General features: G+C 31.6%; 1 pseudogene; it reads left to right on the forward strand.

Moving 5' to 3' along the window:
- The first annotated feature begins 7,276 nt into the window (after positions 1-7,276).
- LOC139876148 (CHD3-type chromatin-remodeling factor PICKLE-like) lies at positions 7,277-8,994 on the forward strand (annotated as a pseudogene).
- Positions 8,995-9,246: the final 252 nt, after the last annotated feature.

The following is a 9,246-nucleotide window of genomic DNA, read 5'->3' on the forward strand; positions in this document are numbered from 1 at the left end:
TTTGATGTTTAAGACATTTTTATAAAAGTATTTGAGGAGTTATGAATAATATTTGATATTTTTTTCTTCGTCATTCATCGTAGTGAAATATATATGACATTATTTTTTTATTTTTTATTCGCAACATTTAATAATAGGATGGAAACGTTAAATGCTATAATGTATTTTAATTCGGATGGTGATTGATGATACACATAATAATTCGTATCGATAAGACACATCTTTTCATAACTCGATGACATCCCGTCTAGGATTCAACCGGCATAGCGGTCCAGGAAAGAGTGCTTCCTCTCGGATACACTTAAACAAACTAAACAAAAGACCGTTCAAATATACATCCGAGATGGAATGTCCCGGTAGGAGCTGGTCATGACCTCACATAAGCCCATCCCACTCAGAAAATTGAGCCAACTACCGGCACCGTTCACCCGGATGCATACGTATTGAAGAGATTACAATATTATCACCAAAGCGTCTACCCGGCCAAACACACCAATCATCCGACATATACCTACTAAGAATACTACGAACCGATTGCAGCCACACCCGGCCAGGAGAAGACCGTGAAGAAGCACTTGGAATAAACATTGGATAAAACCCCTTTTACCCTACTAATTATGAAGACATTCATCCGTCACATCATGGTTCCGGAACATACACTTGGTCCCGGAACATACACTTGGCCCCGGAACATACACTCGGTCCCGGAACATACACTCGGTCCCGGAACATACACTCGGCCCCTGAACATACACTTGGTCCCGGAACACATGCCTGGTCAGAGAGCAGGAGCACAAACGGGTTATGTGCCACGCCAACCCACGAATCTAGGAAAGTTTGTTAGGTACTGTTTGTTACGCCAATGAAAGGGACATGTGCCATGTCAGCCCTCGAATCTGGTGAAGTTTGTTATAACCATGAAATGGACATGTGTCACGTCATCAGTCCCTTAAAACACATATAAATACTGGGTAGGGTGATGTGTTAAAATCCCATGTTCAAGGTACACAATACATCTCATTTGAAATTCTAACTGCATCTTTTCTACTACATTTATTTAAATTAAATAAATAGTATTTCGTACTTGTAGGATTGTATTGGCGCAATTGATGGCACACATGTGAGAGTGTCCGTTCGAGAGCATGAACAAGCAAAATATATCGGGAGAAAATGATACGCAACTCAAAATATTATTGGAGTATGTGATTTTAACATGTGTTTTACATTCGCGTGAGCGGGTTGGGAAGGCACAACACATGATACAAGAATTTTTTTAGAAGCGTTACGAAGACCGGAAGTGAATTTTCCACGTCCAATGGGAGGTTAGTTAATTTATATATTTTTTGTCGTTTCACTTAAATTTTAGTTACGTATAAAAAAATGTTTTGTTCTCTAACTTATAACAGATAGATACTATGTTGTTGATGCCGAATTTCCAAATACCAGAGGACAGTGTTGTAAAAAATCCGATTACTCGCAGATTAATCCTCAATTAATCATTTTTTGGAGTAATCCGTTCCGATTTCTAAAAATTCGTTTAATTAAACGGTCAACGTTAATTGATGGATCAAAATCGAATTTGGTAATCAAAGTCAGTCAAAGTAAAAAATGGTTAATATTTTAACATGAATTTAAACTAGAATTTTATAGTTTTGAAGCAAAATGAATAATTTTAGACAATTATGTTAAAAAAATATCTTTATATTTTTTTTTTCTATAGTTACACATATAATTATTAAAATTTAAATTTAAATGTATACAGCCGAATCCGATTAATTTTCGATTAATCCCCGAATTGCAGATTAATTCTTCCAAAGTCCCGACCGATTAATCCCCGAATAGCGAATTTTGCAACCTTGCCAGAGGATATCTTGCTCCGTATAAAGGAAACGATATTCGTTATCATATACCAAATTTTCGTCGTGGTAAAACTGCTGCCCAACGTGCTCCTAAAGGATTAAAAGAGACATTTAACCATCATCACTATTCGTTGAGAAATGTGATTGAACGAACATTTGGAGTATGGAAGGCAAGATGGACAATATTAAAAGATATGCATGTAAATTACTCATATGAAACACAAGTCAATATTGTGATAGCGTCTATGGCAATTCACAACTATATCAGAATGAAAGATCGTTTTGATGAAGCATTTAACACGGCACAACAAGAAAACTATCATCCAATTCAAGAGTTAAATAGTGAATCATCCACTAGCATTAACGTAGCTGAAGGAGAGACGGGTATACATCGTAGAAATGATGATCTATATATGAAAGTAATAAGAGATAGAATTGCAAGATATGTTATGGAATCGAGATGAATGTCCTATTATGTATATTTAGCGTTACTTTGATATTGAATCATTGTCCAGATTCATGGTTATCTTATTTGCATTTTTGAATTTCATTACTTAAATATGTTACTAGTCATAAAATATATATATTCTTACATCTTTGATATTAGGAGTTACTTTACTTAAAATAATAATAATAATATTTTTATGTACAATGTATTGATATATATCGTTTATATATGCTAATCGTTTGTTACTAATCACAAAACATAAAATATATCTTTTTTTACATCTTAAAATTATGTAATTTATCATTTAAGAAATATGTCCTTTTTGATAATTTTACATGTTAATTTATCAAATAATCTGATTTTCCCAAACACTTAAAAAGTTGATTATCAAATTATTACGATATCAAACAGCATAATCAAATCCGAACACTATTTATCAAAACCACATTTTTGATACAATTGATTATCTGATTTTAATTATGTCAAACGCATAATCAAATTTCAAAACACTAATCCAATCACCCCCTTAATAGTTGTAGAGACAGAGACCACTCAATTATAAATTATGTTTCTTTTTTTCCTCTCACTTTATATGCTACAATATTAGTTTTATTTTATAAATATAAATATCATGTTAATGTTAAAAATGTTTATGATTTAAGCATTTCTATTATATACGTATAAAACGAGTTTAAGTTCGTTTCAAAGAATAGAAAAAATATCATGATTGGTCTCAAAACTATCTTCTAAAAATCACGGTGGGAGCTAAAGTTCAAATCGATCATAGTTAATCCGAAGTTTTAAACAAGGTGAAATTAATTATTACTGTACAATATTCAAAACTTGGACCAAGTATAATCAATTTAAATTTTAGATACTACCTTGATTGTTGGCACAAAAATTGAGCACCAACTATGGTATTTTTTCAAAAAAGAATATGCATAAACACTAATACTAGTAAGAGTTGTAATCCCTTACATCCATTAATTTACTTAAAATTCAAGGGACTAATGAGAGAACGATATGTGGCGCGAAAATCACATGTGATTGAAAAAAAAATTCAAAAAAAAAAAAATTTGTTTTTGTCGAAATTTTTTTTTTTTCAAAAATATTTTTTTCGATTTTTTTTATAATCACATGTGATTCTACATGTCAATTACTTGTAATTGTAAACCCATTCGCATGTGATTATGCATGTCAATCACATGTGATTGTAAACCCAATCATATGTGATTATGCATGTCAAATCCAATCACATGTGATTGTAGAATTCAATCACATATGATTGTGTAGGTAAATCACATCTGATTATAAAAAAAATATGAAAAAAAATAAAAAATTTGGAATTTTTATTTTATTTTTTTCGTAAAAAAGAAAAAGTTTTGAATTTTTTTTTCCAATCACATGTGATTTTCGTGCCACATGTAGCGCTCTTATTGATCCCTTGGATCTCAACTTAATTTATGGATTCAAATAAATATACATCATACTAGTAAATTAATAGTAACAAATAAATAAATACTCCTTAAATAAGTAAGTAAAAATAAAGAAAAGGTGTAAAGCAAAAGAGACATCAATAACATTATAATTGTTTACATACATACAGACATACGCACGCCCTTTCGCTAATTAATTTCACACTTAGGTTGTGTTTGGATGAAACTAGCTGGAGCTGGAGCTTATGGACTAGAGCTGGTGCTTATGGACTAGAGCTGGAGCTGGAGCTTATTTTTAAAGTTGGTAGCTGGAGCTTATTATTATTATTTTTTATGTGTGTTTGGCGTAGCAGCTTATAGGAGCTTATGAGAGCTTATGAGAGCTTGAGCTTATGATTTTAATAAGCTCTAAGTAATAAGCTTTGTTTGGCAGACATAAAAAGTAGAGCTTATGTAAATCATAAGCTCTAGAAAAATAAGCTACTTCTAGTAGCTTTTGAAAAAAAGTAGAGCTTATGAACTAGAAAATAAGCTCCAGCTAGTTTACCAAACACTTATAAAAAATAATAAGCTCCAGCTACCAGCTTTAAAAATAAGCTCCAGCTCCAGCTCTAGCCCATAAGCTCCAGCTCCAGCTATAAGCTCCAACTTCAGTTACTTTCATCCAAACACACCCTATAAGTGTTTGGTAAACTAGCTGGAGCTTATTTTTTAGTTCAGAAGCTCTACTTTTTTTCATAAGCTACTAGAAGTAGGGTGTGTTTGGATAAAACTAGTTGGAGCTGGAGCTTATAGTTAGAGCTGGAGCTTATGGACTAAAGCTGGAGCTGGAGCTTATTTTTTAAGTTGGTAGCTGAAGCTTATTATTTTTTATAAGTGTTTGGTAAATTAGTTGGAGTTTATTTTCTAGTTCATAAGCTCTACTTTTTTTATAAGCTACTAGAAGTAGCTTATTTTTTTAGGACAAAATTTCATTCCTCGTCCCTGAACTTTACATCGACTTTGACTCCCTGTCCTTTTTCTTTTTTTTGTGCATTCCTCGTCCCCAAACTATTAAAAGCGTACATCCCTCGTCCCCCGTCTACTTTCTGTCTATTTTTCCGTTAACACCTATCACGTGCAGATCATGTGAGGGTAAAAAGGTCATTAAACTACAGGGACGAGGAGCGTAATTATATCTTCTTCTTCAATATTCAATTTTGTCCCCAAATCATACACCCTACTAAAATCAAATTCATTCCTCTTCTTCAATAAAACTTAAATCTAACACACAAAAAATTATCAAATAGAAACACAAATTCATTCCAGAAACCATGCAATCCATACGAATTCTAGAAAATTATTTTTTTCAACTTAATTAATTTGGCGAAATTATAGGGATTTGCAGGTTTTTGGTAACTGTAATCAAAATTAAAAAATTGAAAAAGAGATCGATACTGAAAAATTCTATTCAACTTAAATTTAATATTTAAATAACATTCAACATTAAAAATTAATTAAAATTGCAGTCAATTATCAATTAATTTAAAGATTGAAAAAATTGAAAATCAATATAATGTACATGATTTTTCGAATTAGGCTGTCGAACAAAAATTTTATGAAATGGAACCGGTCCAAACCCCTGCCTAGTAATTCAAGTGTTACGCATCCAACTCCCTGCCAAAACTTTGAACTCCGTCGCCGGCAGCCTCCGGTACGCCCTCACGTTCTCCTTCACCCTCAAATTGATGGCGGGATATGGTTAACCTCAGATCTGGTACGAACTCGAAAAAATCCGGCGACCTTAGCTCAGATTCGGTGACTGCGGTGCAAAGTGAAAACGAAATCACCCTAGATTCGTGAAAGATGAATAGAGAGTGGGTGTGTTTGTGTTTGTATTTGATGAATTGAGGTTTGGATTCTGAAAAGATTTGAAATATTAGGGAGTATGGTTTTCTATTTGTGAAAGATGAATGATTTATCTATTTGTTTTCTGGATTGCATGGTTTCTTGAATGAATTTGTGTTTCTATTTGATAATTTTTTTTGTGTGTTAGATTTAAGTTTTATTGAAGAAAAGAAATGAATTTGATTTTATTAGGGTGTATGATTTGGGGACAAAATTGAATGTTGAAGAAGAAGACATAATTACGCTCCTCGTCCATGTAGTTTAATGACCTTTATACCCTCACATGATCTGCACGTGATAGGTGTTAACGGAAAAATTGACAGAAAGTAGACGGGGGGACGAGGGATGTACGCTTTTAATAGTTTGGGGACGAGGAATGCACAAAAAAAAGAAAAAGGACAGGGAGTCAAAGTCGATGTAAAGTTCAGGGACGAGGAATGAAATTTTGTCTTTTTTTAGAGCTTATGATTTTCATAAGCTCTACTTTTTATGTCTACCAAACAAAGCTTATTACTTGGAGCTTATTAAAATCATAAGCTCAAGCTCCTATACGTTCTCATAAGCTCCCATAAACTTCTCTACCAAACACACCCGTAGCTTATTTATCTAGAGCTTATGATTTTCATAAACTCTACTTTTTATGTCTACCAAACAAAGCTTATTACTTGGAGCTTATTAAAATCATAAGCTCAAGCTCTTATAAGCTCTCGTAAGCTCCCATAAGCTCTTATAAGCTCTCGTAAGCTCCCATAAGCTACTCTAACACCAAATTATCATGCGGTTGTGAAATTATAGCGGAATTTTGGCTCTGTGAACTGATACTCTCAAAAATTTACAAGATTGGTGTGTTTTCAGGTAAGTTTTTCAAAAAATAATTTGGATATGATGTTTTTTATTCGAAGTCACAATCTTTTTAGGGTTCCCATTTTATTTTATTTTATTTTTTGCTTCTAGGGTTTTTTGGTTTTGATGTTGAGCTAGCTACATTTGTTCTAATTATATGAATTAGTAGCATATAATTGTTGTGTATAGAGAATTTTAATAGACGTGATTTTATTTGTGTATTTTCGTTACTGTTAAAAACCCTAATTTGTAGATTTTGGGTCCTTAATGACTTTTTGATCTATGAATCTGAAAATGTGTATAAATTTGATAGCTTTTAAATTAAAAACTTTTTATAAGAAATGCAAAGTTTAACATATTAGTGTATCAATTTGATTTTTCTAGTCACAGGAATCTTTGAATATGAATTATACTCTAATAAATATGTTTTTCAACTTTTAATTATATTCTTTATGTAGTTTTAGGTATCATTTGTAATTAAAGTTTGTATCTTTTTAGAGTTTAACTTATACAGAAGTATTTAGTTGGTATATTTTTTTTACTAGGGTTACCTTAAAAGTTTCTAACAATGTTCTATGAGTGTTGCTACTGGGGTCAGATTAAATGTTCTTGCTATGCTTAACTTAATTTAAATTGTTCAATCGTTTTGCGTTTTCCTTTTATAGTTTGAGGGCAGTCATTTTATGGTATAGTTTTCAGTATTTGTTGCCTGTTTCTTTTTTCAAAAACACGTATTTTTGGCATACATTTTTTTATGTTCTACAGATTATTTATTCTGAAAACCTGATCTGAATCTCAACAGGATGAGTAGTTTAGTCTAGAGACTGCGTGTTAGATCAGTTTCAAGGCCACGTTATAGTCTTGATGAATCTGATGATGAATCAGATCTGCTACATGATAAATCCAAGAAAACATATGAAAAGATTAACATAGATGATTCGGTAATTTTCTTTTGTTTAGATCCTGCACGACACATATTTATTACACTTTCATATATATATATATATATATATATATATATATATATATATATATATATATATATATATATATATATATATATATATATATATATATATATATATATATATATATATATAGGGCCAGGATCAATGGGGAAGTAACTAATCGGGGGGAAGCGGGGGGAAGCAAAAAAAAAAAAAAATTCGTTTTTTTTGGAATTTTTTTTTCCGGCATCAAGATCACACGAAAATATGAACATTTAGAAGAGACACTTCGTGACGATTGTTATTATTTAGGCGGGAAAACGGTCGACAAAAATAACATTCAAGATAATATTGTTCGTGAAGAATATGAACGTTTTTTTCTTCATGTTTTGTGAAGTAAAATTTAGCCCGATTTAGAGTTTAGGGTTTAGGGTTTAGGGTTTTGGGTTTATTCCATAAACCCAAAACACCAAACCCTAAACTCTAAACCGTTCGTGTTAAAAACTCGATCTAAATCCTAAATCTAAACCCTAAATCTAAACCCTATATTTCTAAACCCTAATATCTAAATCCTATAAACCCTAATATCTAAACCCCAATAGCTAAAACCTCAACATACGCTCGAAAAACACGATAATTGTTATATATTACTTCTTCGAGCGTTTTCCCGCCAAAATAAAAACATTTATCACAAAGTGTCTCTACTAAATGTTCATATTTTCATCTCATCTATAATGTTCGTGAACAAAGTTTTTTCAAAAAACGAAAAAAAAAAAATTGCTTCCCCCCGCTTCCCCCCGATTGGTTACTTCCCTCTTGATCCTACCATATATATATATATATATATATATATATATATATATATATATATATATATATATATATATATATATATATATATGTGTGTGTGTGTGTGTGTGTGTGTGTGTGTGTGTGTGTGTGTTTAGATAATAATTGCACTATGTGATGTTATCATTTATAGAAAGAAGATTCATGTAACGCGTGTGATAAATCTGGGAATTTACTCGTTTGCGAAACGTGCACTTATGAATACCACCCGAAGTGCTTACTACCACCTGTAAAAGCTCCTTTTCCTACCACATGGAGGTGTCCAAAATGTGTATGTATTGAATTATATCAATATTTAACAGCTTGCATTTCACACTTCAATACTAATATTTTCATTATATTAATGTATTGTATATTGTAATTGTTGGTTAATCCTCTGAATGATATAGAAAAGATTTTGGACTGTGAAATGTGGCCCACAGTTGCTGATGACAGTGATGCATCCAAGCTTGGTTCGAAGCAGATTTTTGTGAAACAAGATCTTATTAAATGGAAATGACTATCTTATCTATACTGCACCTGCTATATTTTGTTAAACGTTACATGTATTTTTAAGATTTTCTTTCTAAACTTAACTCTAGCGTTTTAACTTGTTATAAAATTGTCTGTATCTTAGGGTGCCTGAAAAGGAATTTATAAAAGCTTACAAGGAAATTTTTCGTTTAAGGACAAAAGTTAATAATTTCCGAAAGCATATGCGTGTTAAGAAACAGCTCAGAAGATGATTTTGTTGCAATCAGGCCAGAATAAGTGTTGATTCGAGTAGGAGCTGGCGAAAATTGCTAAGGAAACTGTTAATTCTATGAATTCGATATGTAAAATTGTAAGAATTTGATCTTTGTATTTATTGAAAGATTGATACAGAATGTATATCATCAAATTAAATTTTCCTTTCGTTTAAAAAAGAGTGTATGATCCGAGTTACTTTGTTTGAAATTATATTTTTTCATAAATAAAGTAAATCTTCCAAACTAAGC

This window comes from Rutidosis leptorrhynchoides, chromosome 11 (assembly GCF_046630445.1).
Source record: "Rutidosis leptorrhynchoides isolate AG116_Rl617_1_P2 chromosome 11, CSIRO_AGI_Rlap_v1, whole genome shotgun sequence".
In the NCBI taxonomy this organism is placed as follows: Eukaryota; Viridiplantae; Streptophyta; class Magnoliopsida; order Asterales; family Asteraceae; genus Rutidosis; species Rutidosis leptorrhynchoides.